Source organism: Cebus imitator, unplaced genomic scaffold (genome assembly GCF_001604975.1).
Source record: "Cebus imitator isolate Cc_AM_T3 unplaced genomic scaffold, Cebus_imitator-1.0 Scaffold47, whole genome shotgun sequence".
Lineage (NCBI taxonomy): Eukaryota > Metazoa > Chordata > Mammalia > Primates > Cebidae > Cebus > Cebus imitator.
The window spans coordinates 766,391-782,669 of record NW_016107362.1 but is presented as its reverse complement, the minus strand read 5'-3'; the positions used below and the strand labels follow the sequence as shown (position 1 = coordinate 782,669).

General features: G+C 39.7%; 1 protein-coding gene across 2 annotated transcripts in view; it reads left to right on the top strand.

The window, feature by feature from the left end:
- Positions 1-39: 39 nt before the first annotated feature.
- The window catches only part of KLHL5 (kelch like family member 5), an 86,124-nt gene continuing 69,884 nt past the window's right edge, over positions 40-16,279 (top strand). The window contains exon 1 of one of the 2 annotated variants that reach the window (XM_017527264.2): positions 40-351. The gene's annotated coding sequence lies outside the window, so the exon portion shown is untranslated. The remainder of the gene's footprint in view (positions 352-16,279) is intronic. The other variant, XM_017527265.2, reaches the window with a different exon arrangement.

Sequence of the window (16,279 nt, the reverse complement as noted above, 5' to 3'; positions counted from 1 at the left end):
GGCGGGAGGGGGCGGGGCGGGGCCTGGCGGGAGGGGGCGGGGCGGGCAGCCTCTCGCGCCGCGCCGGGACTGACGGGCGAGCTGGTCCCCGACCCCCACATACTCGCCCGCCCCCTCCGGGGTCGTCCGGGAACCCTGACCCCTACAGCCTGGCGCCGCCTGACGGAGCGGGAGTGTCTCGCTCCGGGCCGGCCGGCGCCGGGGGTGAGGCAGCCGGGACGGGGCTGGGGGCGCGCGAGGGGCCGAGCATCCTTCTCCTCAGCTCGCCGGCCCCGGCCCCCGCCTCCCCCGCTCCTCCCGCCTGGCCGCCCCGCCCGCCTTGACCCCCGGCCGCCTCCAGAGCGCGACGCGGTAAGTACGACTTCCTCCTCGGTGTCGGGGAGGGGGTCGCCTCGGGCTGGCCCGCGCGGCAGGGCCCGCTCCCCGCCCCCACGCGACTCTCGCGCCCCGCCGCTGCCGCCCCGAACGCGCCGGCTGGGAGGACGCGGCCCCTCATGGAGGCGACTGCGAGGCCCCCCAGTCCGGAGGGGCTGGGCCGAGCGAGCGCCTCCCCATACCGCGCCCGGGACTCGAACCCCGGCCCTGCCTCCCTACTGCGCAACCCCGAGCGCTGGAGCAGCGGCCCGGGGCGCCCTCGAGTTGTGGAAAGTTGTGGACGCGGCGCTGGTGGCCGGCGGTGAGGAGCGGACTGCGGTGCACAAGTTGCTGCTTTCATGGACTGTCCCTGCCAGTAAAACAAACGGGAAACCATTTGAGAGGTTTACCCTCTCCTTATTACTTGCAGGCAATTGTAACCTAAGTTTTTAAGTTTTTCTTTTAAATAATAGCCTCGCCCCCGGAGTGGTGGAAAATAAGACCGGGACTTCATTTTGCCGAGACCCGGCGTGCCTGGTGAAACTTTTGCGTTTAGGCATTTATTTCAGTGCATGCTCTGGGATCAGAAGCTGGGGAGAAAGTTTTCTGGGTCAAAGAGTAAAGCGTTACTGTCGTTATTTATCACTTCATTTCATTTTTTAAAATATTAATAGTCGACAAGTTCATAGAATTCAAAAGGTACAAAAGGGATAAACAGGCTCTCCCCACTCACCCCTGCACCTTCCCAATATTGTTTCTGGTGCCTTCTTCCAGAAAGATGTGCAATAGATGTGCAAATGCCCCTTCTGCTTGCTTTGAAAAATGGAGCTGCTGTTAAGTGCCTGGCAGCTGCTGGTTCTAAATAAATTTTGATTCTCCTTCCTGTTAGGAAACAGTTTAATAACTCTTTTTGGTTATTAGACCTCTGGCGGCAAAAAAAACCCATTCATGACCCCCCCCCCCACTCGTTTTCAGCATTTACAGATTTGACTGCATTGTGAATGTGTGTGTCCTATTGTCTCGTTATGACTTAAGGGAATACTTTTACACAAAGATGAATACGCTGACATTGTTGGGTCATGGGGCAGGAAGGGCGGAATCAACATGAAATTGCAAGAAGATGCAATATATACAATATATAGTTCCAGAAACGATATATTTGAAGCACATTAGTGACCATGTAGTACCATAGGTTAAAACAAACTCGGAAAATTGAAGTAGAGCAGAAAGAGAATACAATGTCAAGAAAAAAGATAATATCAAGTTCCTTTTTATAAGATCCTGTACTAGAGATGAGTCACAGTTTGGGCTTTGGGCTTCCTGGGAACTAGGAAAAAAAAGAGAAAAAGGAACAACATAAGTTTCAGCCTGTTTTGGCCGGGCGTGGTGACTCACGCCTGTAATCCCAGCAGTTTGGGAGGCCATGGTGGGCGGATCACTTGAGCTCAGGAGTTCAAGACCAGCCTGGCGAACATGGCGAGACCCCTGTTTCAAAAAAATCAATAAAATAAAACAAAGTTTCATTGTGTTTCTAATTCCAAGATTAAAAACAAAACAAAACAAAAAACAGTTCTGTCCTAAGCAAGTTTTCCAGTAATGAGTCCTAAGAGGCAGACTTCCTCATGTGCCCTAATAAAAAGGAGATACGGGATGCAGTAGACAATATCTTTAAAACACCCCTACCAAAAATAGTGAATTTTGCACAACAGTGTTTTTCAATACAGGAGAGTAATAAAACTGTAACAAATTCTCTAAAGGAGTCACTTGTTTGGAATGATTTAGAACAGTATTTCCCAAACTGTGTTCTAAGGAATGAGAAAATATTTCCTTGCTTGCAATAAGATTCTGAGCTCAAGTAAGTTTGAGATAACTAGGTTAGAAAATTTAACTAGTTTTACTACGAAATATCTTGAAGGTTTACTATGCTAATGTTCAAGTTGCTGTTTTAAAGAGGGATATAGTGTGTGATCTTTTCCAAATTTGTTTGAGTATGTAACACAAATTGAGGACCACAGAACCTATAAAAATGTATGAATTAGCTGGGTGTGGTGGCTCACACCTGTAATCCCAGCACTTTGGGAGGCCAAGGCGGGTGGATCACTTGAGGTCAGGAGTTCAAGACCAGCCTGAACAACACGATTAAACCCCGTCTCTACTAAAAATACCAATAGTAGCCGGAGGTGGTGGCACATACCTGTAGTCCCAGCTTGGGAGGCTGAAGGAGGAGAATCCCTTGAACCTGAGAGACGGAGGTTGCAGTGAGCCTAGATGGTACCACTGCACTCCAGCCTGGGTGACAGAGTGAGACTCCACCTCAAAAAATAAAAATAGATGAATTGTCTATTCTTCGGGCAGTTCTTTATTAGTCTTTCATACAACTGAGGTTTGATGAGAATTGGGAAGGAAAGAGTTGAGGTTAGCCAATTTGGTAAGGACCAAAGTGAAGATAATCTAAAAGTCAGGATTTTAACATACTGTGTAGCAAAGGAGAACACTACTTTCCCCCAATTCTTTCACATTTCTTCATTGTTCTGCAAGTTGCCTATTGAAGGACCTCTAGGGCACCTCCTTGTTCTGTGCTTCAGGGTACTTAGTGTCTATGAAGTAGACTAGGTGTAGCCAATTAGAAGTTTTTGAGGAATGACTTTAATTATTCTTGGATGTAAATATGTGGTTGACATTTTTTTATCACAAATACTATTTGTACTGTTAATTTACTATCATAAGCATTCCATAACTATAAGAGACCTAAGAAAGCACAGTACAGAGTGGAAAGAGTGAAGATTTGAAGCCAGAAAATCTGGGATTTTGCCACTAATGTGTGTGCAGGGTTGTTTCCAGCAAGTTGATGAACCTCTCCATTTCCTTATTTGTAAAATTAGAATGATGACAGCACTTGAATTCATTTATAGAATAAATATTGAGAATCTACTGGGTACTAGGAAGTAGAAAAACAGCTTTAAGAGTGCAAATGAAATAATATATCAAGAATCTTCAATGTCTAAATTTATTTCATTCCTGAGTGCAGATGGCAAGAGTTTGGAAGGCAAGGAATTGCACCTATCCAAATGTATTTGGTTCCAGAATTCAAGATGGCAAGTACGGAGAGTTGAGAGAATGAGGTATTGATCTAAAAATTTATCAGAATCCATTCAGTTCCTGTGTTTGAATGATGAGAGTTTGGATAATGAGGGACACTTCCATTCAAAAGTATTCTCTAAATGATAGTGCTGTACAAAATGATACCATCCTGAAAATAGAGGGCCAGAGCTATTCATTGTCTCACTCCATTTATGAGAAAGGGGTTTACTAAGTATACCAGGCAGGATAGATTATGCTGGGGTAACAAAAGAACTCTCACATCCTATTGATTTTAAACAGCAAAGAATTTTTTTCCATCATACTACATGCCCAAGCAGGTCAGCAACTCCATTACAAATGGTTGATCTCAGTCTGTCGGAGGCTGTATCTCAACATGTGCTTCCACAGTTGTTGGGACAGGGAAAAGGGTGTGGTGATTGTACCTTGGCTTTTTTTTTTTGAGATTGAGTTTTGTTGTTGCTGCCCAGGCTGGAGTGCGACGGTGTGATCTTGGCTTACTGCAACCTCTGCCTTCCGGTTTCAAGGGATTCTCCTGCCTCAACCTCCCGAGTAGATGGAATTACAGGTGCCCACCATCACACCCAGCTAATTTTTGTATTTTTAGTAGGGACAGAGTTTCACCATGTTGGCCAGGCTGGTCTCGAATTCTGACCTTGTGATCCACCTGCCTCAGCTTTCCAAAGTGCTGGGATTACAGGCGTGAGCCATCGCACCTGGCATACATTGGCTCTTAAGGGCCTCTGTCTGGAAGTGACACATGTAACTTCCACTGCTATTTCGTTGGCCAAAAGCCACTTAACTACACCCAAATTCAAGGAGATGGGAAAATGCATTTCTACCATGTGCCCAGAAAGAGGAGAACTGAAATAGTCTGGGAACAGTCTGAATGACTACTAAAGAGGCTTCATAGTCCCATGAGGTAACACAAAATCTTAATAAATCAAAACTCAAATTATGTCAGTACAGTATTCTATTTAGAAAATAGAAAACAGCATTTCTTTGTGTATGTGACTGTGTTTAAACAGAATTATGCTGATGAGAAATATAAAGAACATCTTTTATTAGTTTGAAATGAAATGCTTTTGAAAACTCCACAATTAGGTTTGTTATTTTGACCAAATGAATTTCATTCTTTTTAAAATGCATGTCCATTCAATAAACATTTGTAAAATGTGTATAAGGGGCCAGGCGTAGTGGCTCAAGACCATGCAATCCCAGTACTTTGGGAGGCCAAGGCGGAAGGATTTTTCAGACCAGGGGTTTTGAGACCAGTCTGGACAACATAGTGAGACCCTGTGTCTACAAAAAAATAAATAAAATTATCTGGGCGTAGTGGCATGTGCCTCCACTCCCAGCTTCCATGGGGTCGGGGGTAGGGAGGTAGGCTGAGGTGGGATGATTGATCGTTTGAGCCTGGGAGGTCGAGGCTGCAGTGAGCCATGGTCAGGCCACTGCACTCTAGCCTATAGGAGAGCAAGAACTTGTCTTAAATAAATAATAAAGCGTATAAGGCACTGTGTTAGGGCTGTGAAGATAAAAAGATAAATGAGGATCGGGTGTGGTAACTCACGCTTGTAATCCCAGCACTTTGATAGGCTGAGGTGAGTGGATCACCGGAGGTCAGGAGTTCCAAGACCAGCCTGGCCAACATGGTGAAACCAAAACCATGTCTCTAATTAAAATACAAAAAAAAAAAAAAATTAACTAGGTGTGATGCACACCTATAATCCCAGCTACTCGGCAGCTGAGGCAGGAGAATTGCGTGAATCCAGGAAGCAGAGGTTTTGGTAAGCTGAGATCACGCTGCACTCCAGCCTGGGCGACAGAGTGAGACTCTATCTCAAAAAAAAAAAAAAAAAAGGGAGTTTACAATCACATTGGAAAACAGCTATACTTGAGTTCTCTCTCCCTTCCTCTTTAAGGCATCATTTACAGCATGTAAATGATTTGTATACACACATATAGTGAAAAATACTAAATGTATAAAAATTGTTACACTTTTTGGACTTAAGGAGTATTTTATGATAAATTAAAGGATATGGCCAGGTGCTGTGGCTCATGCCTGTAATCCCAACACTTTGGGAGGCCGAGGTGGGCGGATCACCAGGTCAAGAGATCGAGACCATCCTGACCAACATGGTGAAACCTCATCTCTACTAAAAATACAAAAATTAGCCGGGCATGGTACAGGTGCCTGTAGTCCCAGCTACTTGGGAGGCTGAGGCAGGAGAATCACTTGTACCTGGGAGGCAGAGGTTGCAGTGAGCCAAGATTGGGCGATTGTACTCCAGCCTGGCAACAGAGCGAGAGTCAGTCTCAAAAATAAAAATTCAAAAAATCAAATTAAACAATATTACTTAAATTAGCATAAACAAAAGGAATGTTATGTTAGTAAAGGAATATAGTTTATATCAGAGTCCAAGGGCAAGAAGTACAGCTGGGCCTCAAAAGCAACTGGCACCAATAAAGAAAGCTGGGAGCTAGGGTTACTTTCTCTCTCACCAGGTCTACATGATTTTTTACTAGTGTCTCTCTCTGCGCATGTATTTCTTTCTTCTTTTTCTCTGTTGACTAATTTTTCTCTGATTTGCTGTTACATGGGTGTTTTAAGAGTTTACAAACTTGAAACTAACTGGAGGATTTAGCAATTTCAGAAGATCTAAAAATTGTTAAGTGCATTGTCTTTGTAAGCTCTTCACTACCAGACTTAGGAAATAATGCAGTTGACGCTAAAAAATTAGCACAATTGACAACTTTATAGTAGAGAAAGAGGCAGTGATAATAGCTTTCAGTCAAAGAAACCTGAGAGTAAAGAAACTGAGGTTCTACACAATTAACATCAGCTTGCAAATTCTAGTGAGACAGGCTGATTACAATAATCAGGGTAAGAAGGTACAACTGGATCTGACTTAAGTAACTACATATTCCCTTCCTGAACACTGGCAGACGCTATCTCCATTGTAATCCCTTCACCCATCCCTTCCTCCTCTTCCACGGTAAGGATTGACTGAATTGTCTAACCCTTACAAATCATCTTCTCTGATCCTGAAACAGGGCCCCCTGGCTTCTCTTCGTGGGTAATAATGCAGGAAGAAGGGCACATGTAATATACTACCTAGCCCTGCTCTTTTCTTCCATCCAAACTGGTCTCCTAGACACTCTTAATTTGGACGTTTTACATTTTAATATGCTATTACCATATCTCTTCAACTTAATATAATTTTATTCTCAATAAATTTCCATCCTTTTTCTGTTAGACTTGTGTACTTAGCTTTGCTAGCAGCGTTCCCATGTATTTTCAAACTGCAATAACCCCTTCATGGTTGAAAAATTTATCCATAGCTTCACCTCAGCAGTGGCTGAAGAGATGAACTATGGGGAGGTGGTATATGTTACCTGGGAGTGGATTCTCCAGAAGGAAAAAACAAAACAAGAACATGAGTAAAAGCTGTGTATTAGATTAGGTTCAGATTGTAGAGTATCTGGAATGTCATTAAGATGCTTGTACTCTTGTTGCTGTGCAAATGAAGGGGTTTTCTTGGGTTAACTCAACTTCAAATTCAGAAAGCTCGTTTACTCAGAAAGCTATCAGACAGGAATCATAGCTTGCCGGCAGGGCAGCATCAAATGTTCCTCGGCAGTGGGAGTGACTTTCACAGCAGTCAATGCAGGCAACTCATAGCCACCTGGGTAGGACCTCAGAGGAAGCTCACACTAGGTGGTGCAGGAGCTACCTTGGCTTAAAAAAAGAAAACCCATGTCCCACGGGAGCCAATGTCTCTTACACAACTCCATAGGCTTGGTTTCCAGGGTTTCTGTAAAAGCTATGCTAATTAAGAGCCATCACAAGGAAGTCAAAGCTATAGCTCTTTTATGAGTTTATGGTTCGTTTATAGTTCCTGAGTCTTGATGCAAATTTACTAATCATGTGGATCATTTTTATTATAAGTAGTGTTACTTAGTAACATAGTTGAGGTACCAAGTTTTACAGGTGGCCAGGGAACAGAGCCAAAAGGGTTATGAACTGAAGCTTTACTCGTGTTATCTGCAATGCCTTCCGTTTAAGAAGTATTCCATAATATTTCCTTTGCTTATTTTGATGTTGTAGTGTACTCTTTTTTTTTTTTTTTTTTTTTTAACAGAGTCTCGCTTTGTTGCCAGGGCTGAAGTGCGATGGTGCCCTCTCGGCTCACTGCAACCTCCGCTTCCCAGGTTCAAGCAATTCTCCTGCCTGAGCCTCCCAAGTAGCTGGGATTACAGGCACCCACCACCACACCTGGCTAATTTTTTGTATATTTAGTAGAGACAGGGTTTCACTGTGTTAGCCAGGCTGGTCTCGAACTTGTGACCTCATGATCTGCCCGCCTCGGCCTCCCAAAGTGCTGGGATTACAGGTGTGAGCCACTACGACCACCCCATTTACGTGAGTCTGGAAAGGCAGGCAAAGACTCTTCATTAAAAATCCTGAATTCCATGCTAAAGATCTTAGCTTTTATTTATCTTGTAGCTGATGGAAAACAAACATAAACATTTTAAGTAGAATGATGTAGTCAAGAATTGCACTTTAGAAGGCTACTTTGGCGATAGTTGGGAGAATGAATAAGAGAGGATTTAGACTTGAGGTTGGTTGGTTCATTTCTACTTGATATTTGCCTTTCTCTGGGGAGCTATTTCTCTGATAAGCAGAAAGAAGGAATACTCAAGTTCGTGCTCCACAGGAATTTAGAATTGCTGGCCTGGTTTCTGCATGGTTCTTTGTAGAGGCCTGAACTAGTTTGTCCTAAATGTATTTGTCATCTCCTTCCCCTCATTGGAGTTTGGGAGGACTACTCTGAAGTGCCTCCTAAGAACACTGGATTTAATCTACTGCATAATTAACACTAAGAAATTCTAGCCTCCATTGATCTCTGCTAATCCCCATTTGACCAGTAGCTTCCTCATTTTGCTTTTTGCTGGAGTTAAATTATTGAACAGTTTATTGGTGGCTTTTCTTTAGGCCTAGTTTTTTAGGGCAAACTAGGCAGTTTCTTTAATGGTTAACTGGTTTAATCAACATTTGTAGTGGTTAACCATTTCTAATTATGAGCAGTTGAGAAACAGTGCTCCGCATTTTTTCCCCTTTATCGCTTACATTGCCCATTACTACCCTTTCCCTACCCAACTTAGGCTGTTCTAATAAAAATATATAATTTATAAAATCTGGATTGGTCCTACAGCCGAATCAAATTGATCTGTGATTGGCTCATCTGTTTAGAGAGCCCAGGCAACTTTAATTGATTATACTTGTGCCTGGAGAGTACGGATTGATTACTTTTCTTAAACCTCCATCACCATAAAGCTACGTGGAGACAGAAACACTTCTGGATTTGGTTCAGGTCAGTAGAAGACAAATTTGTGGTTATCCAGATTGTTATTTTTTATGGCACATAAGATAATTGGGTGTCTCAGCACTTGCCAACCATCATGTATCAGGCAAGAATTTAGCAGTGGTTTTCCATCATTTTTTAATGATACTACAGTTATCATTCTTGTGCACAGCAAATATATACTTACATTGACAAAAATCTAAGGAGTGGATAGCGAGGAAACCTTGTTTTTTTGTTTTTTTGTTTTTACCAGTCATCAAGCCAAAAGACTATTTTCCGAAGTAACGATTTTGTTACACCATAGTAGTATCAACTGTAATAACTTTTGCAGGTGAGCTTAAAATAAATGCTATATAATATTAATTGAGCTAATTTTTTAAAATGTCCTTTGCTTTACTACCAGGTATCAGTACTGATAGGTAGTTGTGGGATAAAACGATTCTTTTGATGTAACTGTGGGTCAGTACTTTGTAAGAAACAGCAGCAGAAATTGCAAGGGAGTTAAGCAGGGAGAAATCTATGAGGCACTTGTACTTGGTGAATAAGGGTTATTTTGGCATTTAACTGCAGTCGTGAACTTAATATTTTGTTATGGGAGAAATCTTGTTCCTTAAGTACTCTGGTTTTTTGTTTTTTCCCTTTTTGGTGCCTTACTTGCTTTTAATTTGGTCAGATATCAGCAAAGAATTTGTCTGCTCTGCCACTCTCTACTACAGCTAACCTTGTCCAAGTCAACTATACTCTCAATCTACTTCCTTATTCGCACAATGGGGGTAATAACTACTCTACCTGCCTCACAAGGTATTTTGTGAGTAGCAAATGAGAATACTTCTTGCTTTGAAAGCAAGAAGCGGTGTGATGTATTTGAAAGTACATGGTTTTTAGATTCTATCCCAGACCCTGCCACTCACCAGCTATGGGTATTAAGGCAAGTTAATCTCTCTCCAATATCTTCGTCTATAAGGAGTGGGGAGCAGGGGGCAGGAATGACTCCTGTTTGATAGAGTTTTTCTGAAAATAAAATGCCCCAGTCAATGTAAAGTACTTTATATATTATTGTGCTCATGTGGGCACTTAAGAAATAGTAGCTGCTGCTACAAATCCTGACCATTACTTAATACTTAGATGTGCCACTTACTTAATCCTATTAATGAAGAGAAAACTGAAGACAAAGGAGGTGAAGTGATTTGCCCAAATTATACAGCTAGCTGGTGAGTGGCTTAGCTATTGACTCAGGCTCTTTCTGCTGTGTCACTTAGGCTACCATTAATAAGTGATAATGTGGGAAAATAACAGCAGGAGCATTCTCCACCATCTCCTTCTGAACTGATTTATAGCTCTAACCTGAGGCACACTCTTCTAATGTAAAATGTACTTATCAATACCAAGGGCCAACTCAACACTCATGGCTAAGTAGGCAGCTCCATTGCTGACCTATACATCTCTGCATACCTATTGAATTGAGTACTTACCAGAAGTTGGTTCTGTTTATTCACAAACCTGTTTTTAACAGTTGTACTTGTTACAGTAATTATAAAATAGTAGTTAACATATAAATTGATGAAAGTGTAAAGAAAAGAGAATTCTTCCTATGAAAATTAAGTTGAGGCCGGGCAAGGTGGCTCACGCCTGAAATCCCAGCACTTTGGGAGGCTGAGGCAGGCAGATCAGAAGGTCAAGAGATCGAGACCATCCTGGCCAACAGGCTGAAACCCCATCTCTACTAAAAATACAAAAAAATTAGCTGGGCATAGTGGCACACACTTGTAGTCCAAGATACTCAGGTACTGAGGCAGGAGAATTGCTTGAACCCGGGAGGCAGAGGTTGCCAAGATTATGAGCCAAGATTATGCCACTGCATTCCAGCCTGATGACAGAGCGAGATTCGGTCTCAAAAGAAAAAAAAAAAAAAAAAAAAAAAAAAAGAAAGAAAAGATTATAGAGTTAATTTATCTTTTAAAGTGATAAAGTTCCATGTTATATTAGAAAACCACTTAATTTTGTATTTTATGAAACTAGATTTATTAACACTGTTTTTGTGAAATNGTCTCAAAAAAAAAAAAAAAAAAAAAAAAAATTAAGTTGAATGCTTTGGGATGCCTCTGTATAAATGAGTTATTAAAAAATCTTCTATCAAGTTAGACAAAGGCTGGATAATTGTCAGAGACTAGGGAAAAAGTTATCAAAGTCTAAAGCAGTGCTTGTCAAAGGCCATCAGCCAGCTACCTTGTCTTCAGACTATTAGGGATCCTCAAGGATATAAGGAGCTCACATTAGAATACTCATTAACTGCATTAGGCAAACTAATGCGCACTGTTTGGTTCAGCAGATGTTTTGTTTTCATGGTGAGACTTTCTCCTTGAAGAAAGCAACACATTAATTTACAATCTGGCACAAATTTTTCCTATGGTGGACAGACCACTGGTCTAATAGATTCTGTATTCATATTCTTTCAAAAGTGCTTTCAAGTTCTCTTTCCATTTATAGAAACCATAAATGGAAATTGTAGATGATGGATCATTATGGGTATGGCTTATGCAAGAAAAAGGACCCAAACTCAGTAGGAGACCCCTATCAAATATATGGCATTAACCCTATATAAAAAGCTTTACAAATGAATGTGCATGTGTATGTTCAAGTTAAAGTAACATCTTTAAGGGAATGTATATATTATTTTTATGAGTATTGACTTTTTTCTTTAGTGGACAACTCTAGGTTTTATCTGATAAGGGGGCTTTCACTGTACTCAGAGTTCCAGGTTGACTGGAAATAAATCTTTGACCCCTGCAGCTGTCTAAGCTTGCTTTGCTATCTTAGCTTACCCTATGCATTCTGTATGTATCTTTAACATGCTGTATTATAATTTTTTAGATTTAATGTCAGTTCCTGCATTGTAAGTGATATGGCAGAGGAACACAGTTTAGTTTAAAGGTTAAAGCTTACTCCACTTACTTTTTTTGCCTTGATCTTTTTCATCTTGATCTTCTCTCATAAATGTATACTTATAGGCATATTGTTACAGTGCTTTTATTTAGGATACACAAATAAAATCCTTGTATTATGTGGCTTTTACCATGAAATCATCTTCAGTTTTTCAGCATAAAGTTCTTGACTGCTGAGTTTTCATGGTTTATTGCAACTGAATTTAAGAGTGTGTGTGTGTGTGTGTGTATGTGTGTGTGTGTGTGTGTGTGTAAGAGAGAGAGAGAGAGAGACAAAGACAGAGAGAGACAGAGAGGCAGTCTCACCCTGTTGCCCAGGCTGGAGTGCAATGGCACAGTCTCGGTTCACTGCAGCCTCCACCTCCCAGGTTCAAGCAATCCTCCTGCCTCAGCCTCCTGAGTAGCTAGAACTACAGGCCTGTGCCACTCTACCTGGCTAATTTTTGTAGAGATGGAGTTTCACCATCTTGGCCAGTCTGGTCTCGAACTCCTGACCTCAAGTGATTCACCTGCCTCGGCCTCCCAAAGTGCTGGGATTACAGGCATGAGCCACTGTACCCGGCCAGAATTTAAATTCGACATTTAAAATCTTTCATTTACTGATTAAATTTAAATTCGACATTTAAAATCTTTCATTTACTGATTAAATTAGAGTTATTTCCCAGTTGTTTTTAACAAAGTGAAAGATTTAACATTGTGCTAGAAAACTTAATTTTGGATTTCAAAAGTTTTTTTTTTAATTACAAAAGAAATTTTGGTGCCACGTGTTTGTGGTATTGAGTGAATAGAATCCAAAGATAACCAGTGTTATCCCAGGGCTCATCTGTTCACACTTTAAATTTCTGATTTTTTAAATAGATTAGTTTTTGGCTCTAGATTCCTATCCTAGCTGTTTGGTTACTAGATACGTAATTAAAACCAAACATGTCTAAAGCCTCACTCAATCCTCCTGAAACAATATCCTTACTTCCTTACTTATGTTAACATTAGCATTCTTCTTCCAATCACCCAAATTTGAAAATGCTGTCATCTTTGACTTTTTCCTCTCCATTTGCCACAGACATCCTGGAAGGTCTCTGTGATATCTTAAACTTCCACCGTCCTTTCAGATCTTGTTGCCTCCAGTCAAGTTTGAACTGTGCCTCTTATATTGCAGAGTTTTCTAACTGATTTCCTTACGAGGTATCCTCCCTTGTAAAATCCATTTTTCACCATTGCCAAATTAATCTTAAGGTGTATCTCTATATTCTTACCTCAGAAACCTCAACTTCACCCAAATAAAGGACACACTTACCTCTTCATAATTCAGTAAGAGTTCCATTCAAGACCCTCTGTTGCTGGATTTAAAAATCTTTCATCAAGATCTGTGCCGTGAATTTATTCATTTTTTAAAAATTTATATTCAGAAAGTATTTAAATGCCATGCACCATACAGGTTGTTAGGGATATAGTGGTCCCTGTCCTGATTGATTTTTGTAGTCTATTTCCTCATCTTTGTGTTCTGTTCTGCTTACAGAACAAAACATTTGTTGAATTTACAGAAATACAGGATTTTTTTACATTTATAATGTTTGATTTTATGAGAATGGAGAAGAGATACAGAATGTCTGGTATATTTCTAGAATTAAAGTCAAGTTAATAAAAGTAAATATCAAATCTTTCAGGATAAATAACTGAAATTTTCCACCATGATACATTTTTAAGTGTTATGGAATTTACATGTTGATAGAATTATACTAGTATTCAAATATTTTAAATAAACCAAAATCTGATAGTAATTTGACAAAGTTTAAAAAGTATCCCAGAATTATTAAACTTTGGAGAGCTCTTCAAAATCATTCAGTGCAACTTAACTCTTTTATAACTGAGGAAAAATTAACTCTTTTATAACTGAGGAAAAACAGAGAGATGAGAGTTGCTGGGTTAGTATTGTAAAATTCTTGATGTTTTTTAATGCAGTGTATATCACACACTTAAAACTTTAGAAATAGATTTATTAAAATTGATGAGTCATAAATACTGTTATCTAAAAAACTATGTGAAGAGAGGTTAATGTGGTGATGATTATTAATATAAGGTAGTTACCAAATAGCCATGATTTAAATTGAGTGAAGCTATAGCTTTAAAAACCACACTGTTGAAGTGAGCTCACCTTCATTCTATTTTAATGATATTTCAGTGTTTCTATTGTAACACTGAATAGTGTCATCTTTTAAATTCACAGACTAAGATTTGAGCAGATTTGAAACAGAAATTGCACATAGGTCCTTTAATTACATTTTGAAAAATGTATTCATAATGGACACATACTATCTATTTTAAATAATACAGGAGTGATTTTGTATTTCAGGCTTAACCTAAAGTAAAGCAAGGTTGTTAAAATGAGAGGTACAGAATATAATTTTGTAATGAGTTTGAATAAAGTGTGTTCATTTGAAAAGACATCTGCTGTTTAGCCATTGGATTTCAAGTGATAGAATTTTATGTCATAAGAATGAATAGAAAAAAGAAATTCTTATAATCACATTGTGATTTTTCTCGTAAGCTGCAAAAATACTGGTAAGATTTTGTCAACCAGGCGCTGTGGCTCACGCCCGTAATCCTAGACCTTGGGGGACCATGGCCAGCAGGTTACTTGAGCCCAGGAATTCAAGAACAGTCTGGGCAATGTGGCAAAACTCTGGTTGTACAAAAATTAGCCAGGTGTGGTGGCACATGCCTATAGTCCCAGGTTATGACTGCAGTGAGCTGAGGTTGTGCCACTGCACTGCAGCCTGTGTGACAGTGAGACCCTGTCTCAAAAAAAAAAAATTTTGTTACCAAAGATAAAATGTGTCTATAATTTAAAAATTGGATTCTTAATTTATTTTATAATTTAAAAAATAGACAGTATAAGTGTATACTTTTATTATTGCTCTTACATATTATTGCTCTAATTGTTGAATAATTTATGTTTTCATTAGAGAAATATTTATTGAGCACCTACTGTCTCCTAGGTACTATTCTATTACAAATGCTGAGATTGATGACCAAAACAAAGCCCTACTTAAGCTTACTTTGTAGTGAGGATGAAGACAATAAGCAAGTAAGCATCAAATATGCCAGGTGGTAGTAAGTGCTATGAAAAAAATTAGGAGGATCAGTGGGCTTATGAATGATGAGGGATCTAATTTACAAAGCATAGTCAGTGAAGACCATCTTGATAATTTAACATTGTAATGATTTTTAATAAGTACTGATCTTTTATAAATAATTTTCCTGGGAAATACTTGTCATCAGAGCTGGATAAATTTTGGAGCAAAACAATTTTATATTGTTGGTGAAAGTTGTTGGAACACAAGAAAAAGTGTTAAGTAAATGCTGAATTTCATGCCATAAAGGCATTAATGTTTAAGCTTACTTCATACTTTCATAAAGAAAATATCAGAAATATAAGAACTATAAATCAAGAAGATAAAGATTAAATAGAAAAAAAGAGCAAGAGGCCTAAATAACCATTTCACGGAGGATATCCAAATGACCGGTAATCATGAAGAGTTACTTAGCCATGTTAGTAATGAAGAAAATGTAAAGGAAACCAAATGGGGTACCATTACACACTTGTCAGAATGACTAAAATTAAAAAGACAATATGGGCCAGGCACAGTAGCTCACGCCTGTAATCCTACCACTTTGAGAGGCTGAGGGGGTTGGATCACTTGAGGTCAGGAGTTTGAGACTGGTGTGGCCAACATGGTGAAACTCCATCTGTACTAAAAATACAAAAGTTAGCCAGACGTTGTGGTGCACACCTGTAATCCAAGCTACTGGGGAGGCTGAGGCAGAAGAATTGCTTGAATCTGGGAGTCAGAGGTTGCTGTGAACAGAGATCATGCCATTGCACTCCAGCCTGGGCGACAGAGCAGGACTCCATCTCAATCAATCAATCAATCAATCAATTAAAGACAATATGAGTGTTAGCTAGATGTGGAGTAACTGGGATTCTCATGTGCTGCTTATAGGAGTGTAAACTGGTAACAATCATAGGTGAACACATATATACCTTATAACCTAGCAGTTTTATTTCTGGATATATGGCCTGCATGTGTTTGTATTGTGTGTGTGTTTATATAATATATAAAAGCATTAATACTTATATATAAACACACACAGTACACATATGTGCGCACCAGACATTATGTACAAATATATTTATAGCAGCACTATTTGCAAAAGTTGAAAACTAGAAACAACTCAAACGTCTGTCAGTAATAGAATGGATTTTGATGGTTATATGTTATATAATGGAGTGTTATAGCACGTAATAACATATGTATAATATAACTATTAAAACCAACCATCAGCTGCTACAGACAATAACATTAATTTCAAAACAATGCTGAACAAAAGAAAATATTTCTGTGAAGTTGAAAAGCAGAGAATACTAGTTTATGCTAAGGATGGTGGTTACCTTTGGGAAGAAGCCATGGTAATCTTTCTGTTTTTGAACCTGGGTGGTGATAACATATTTGAGTT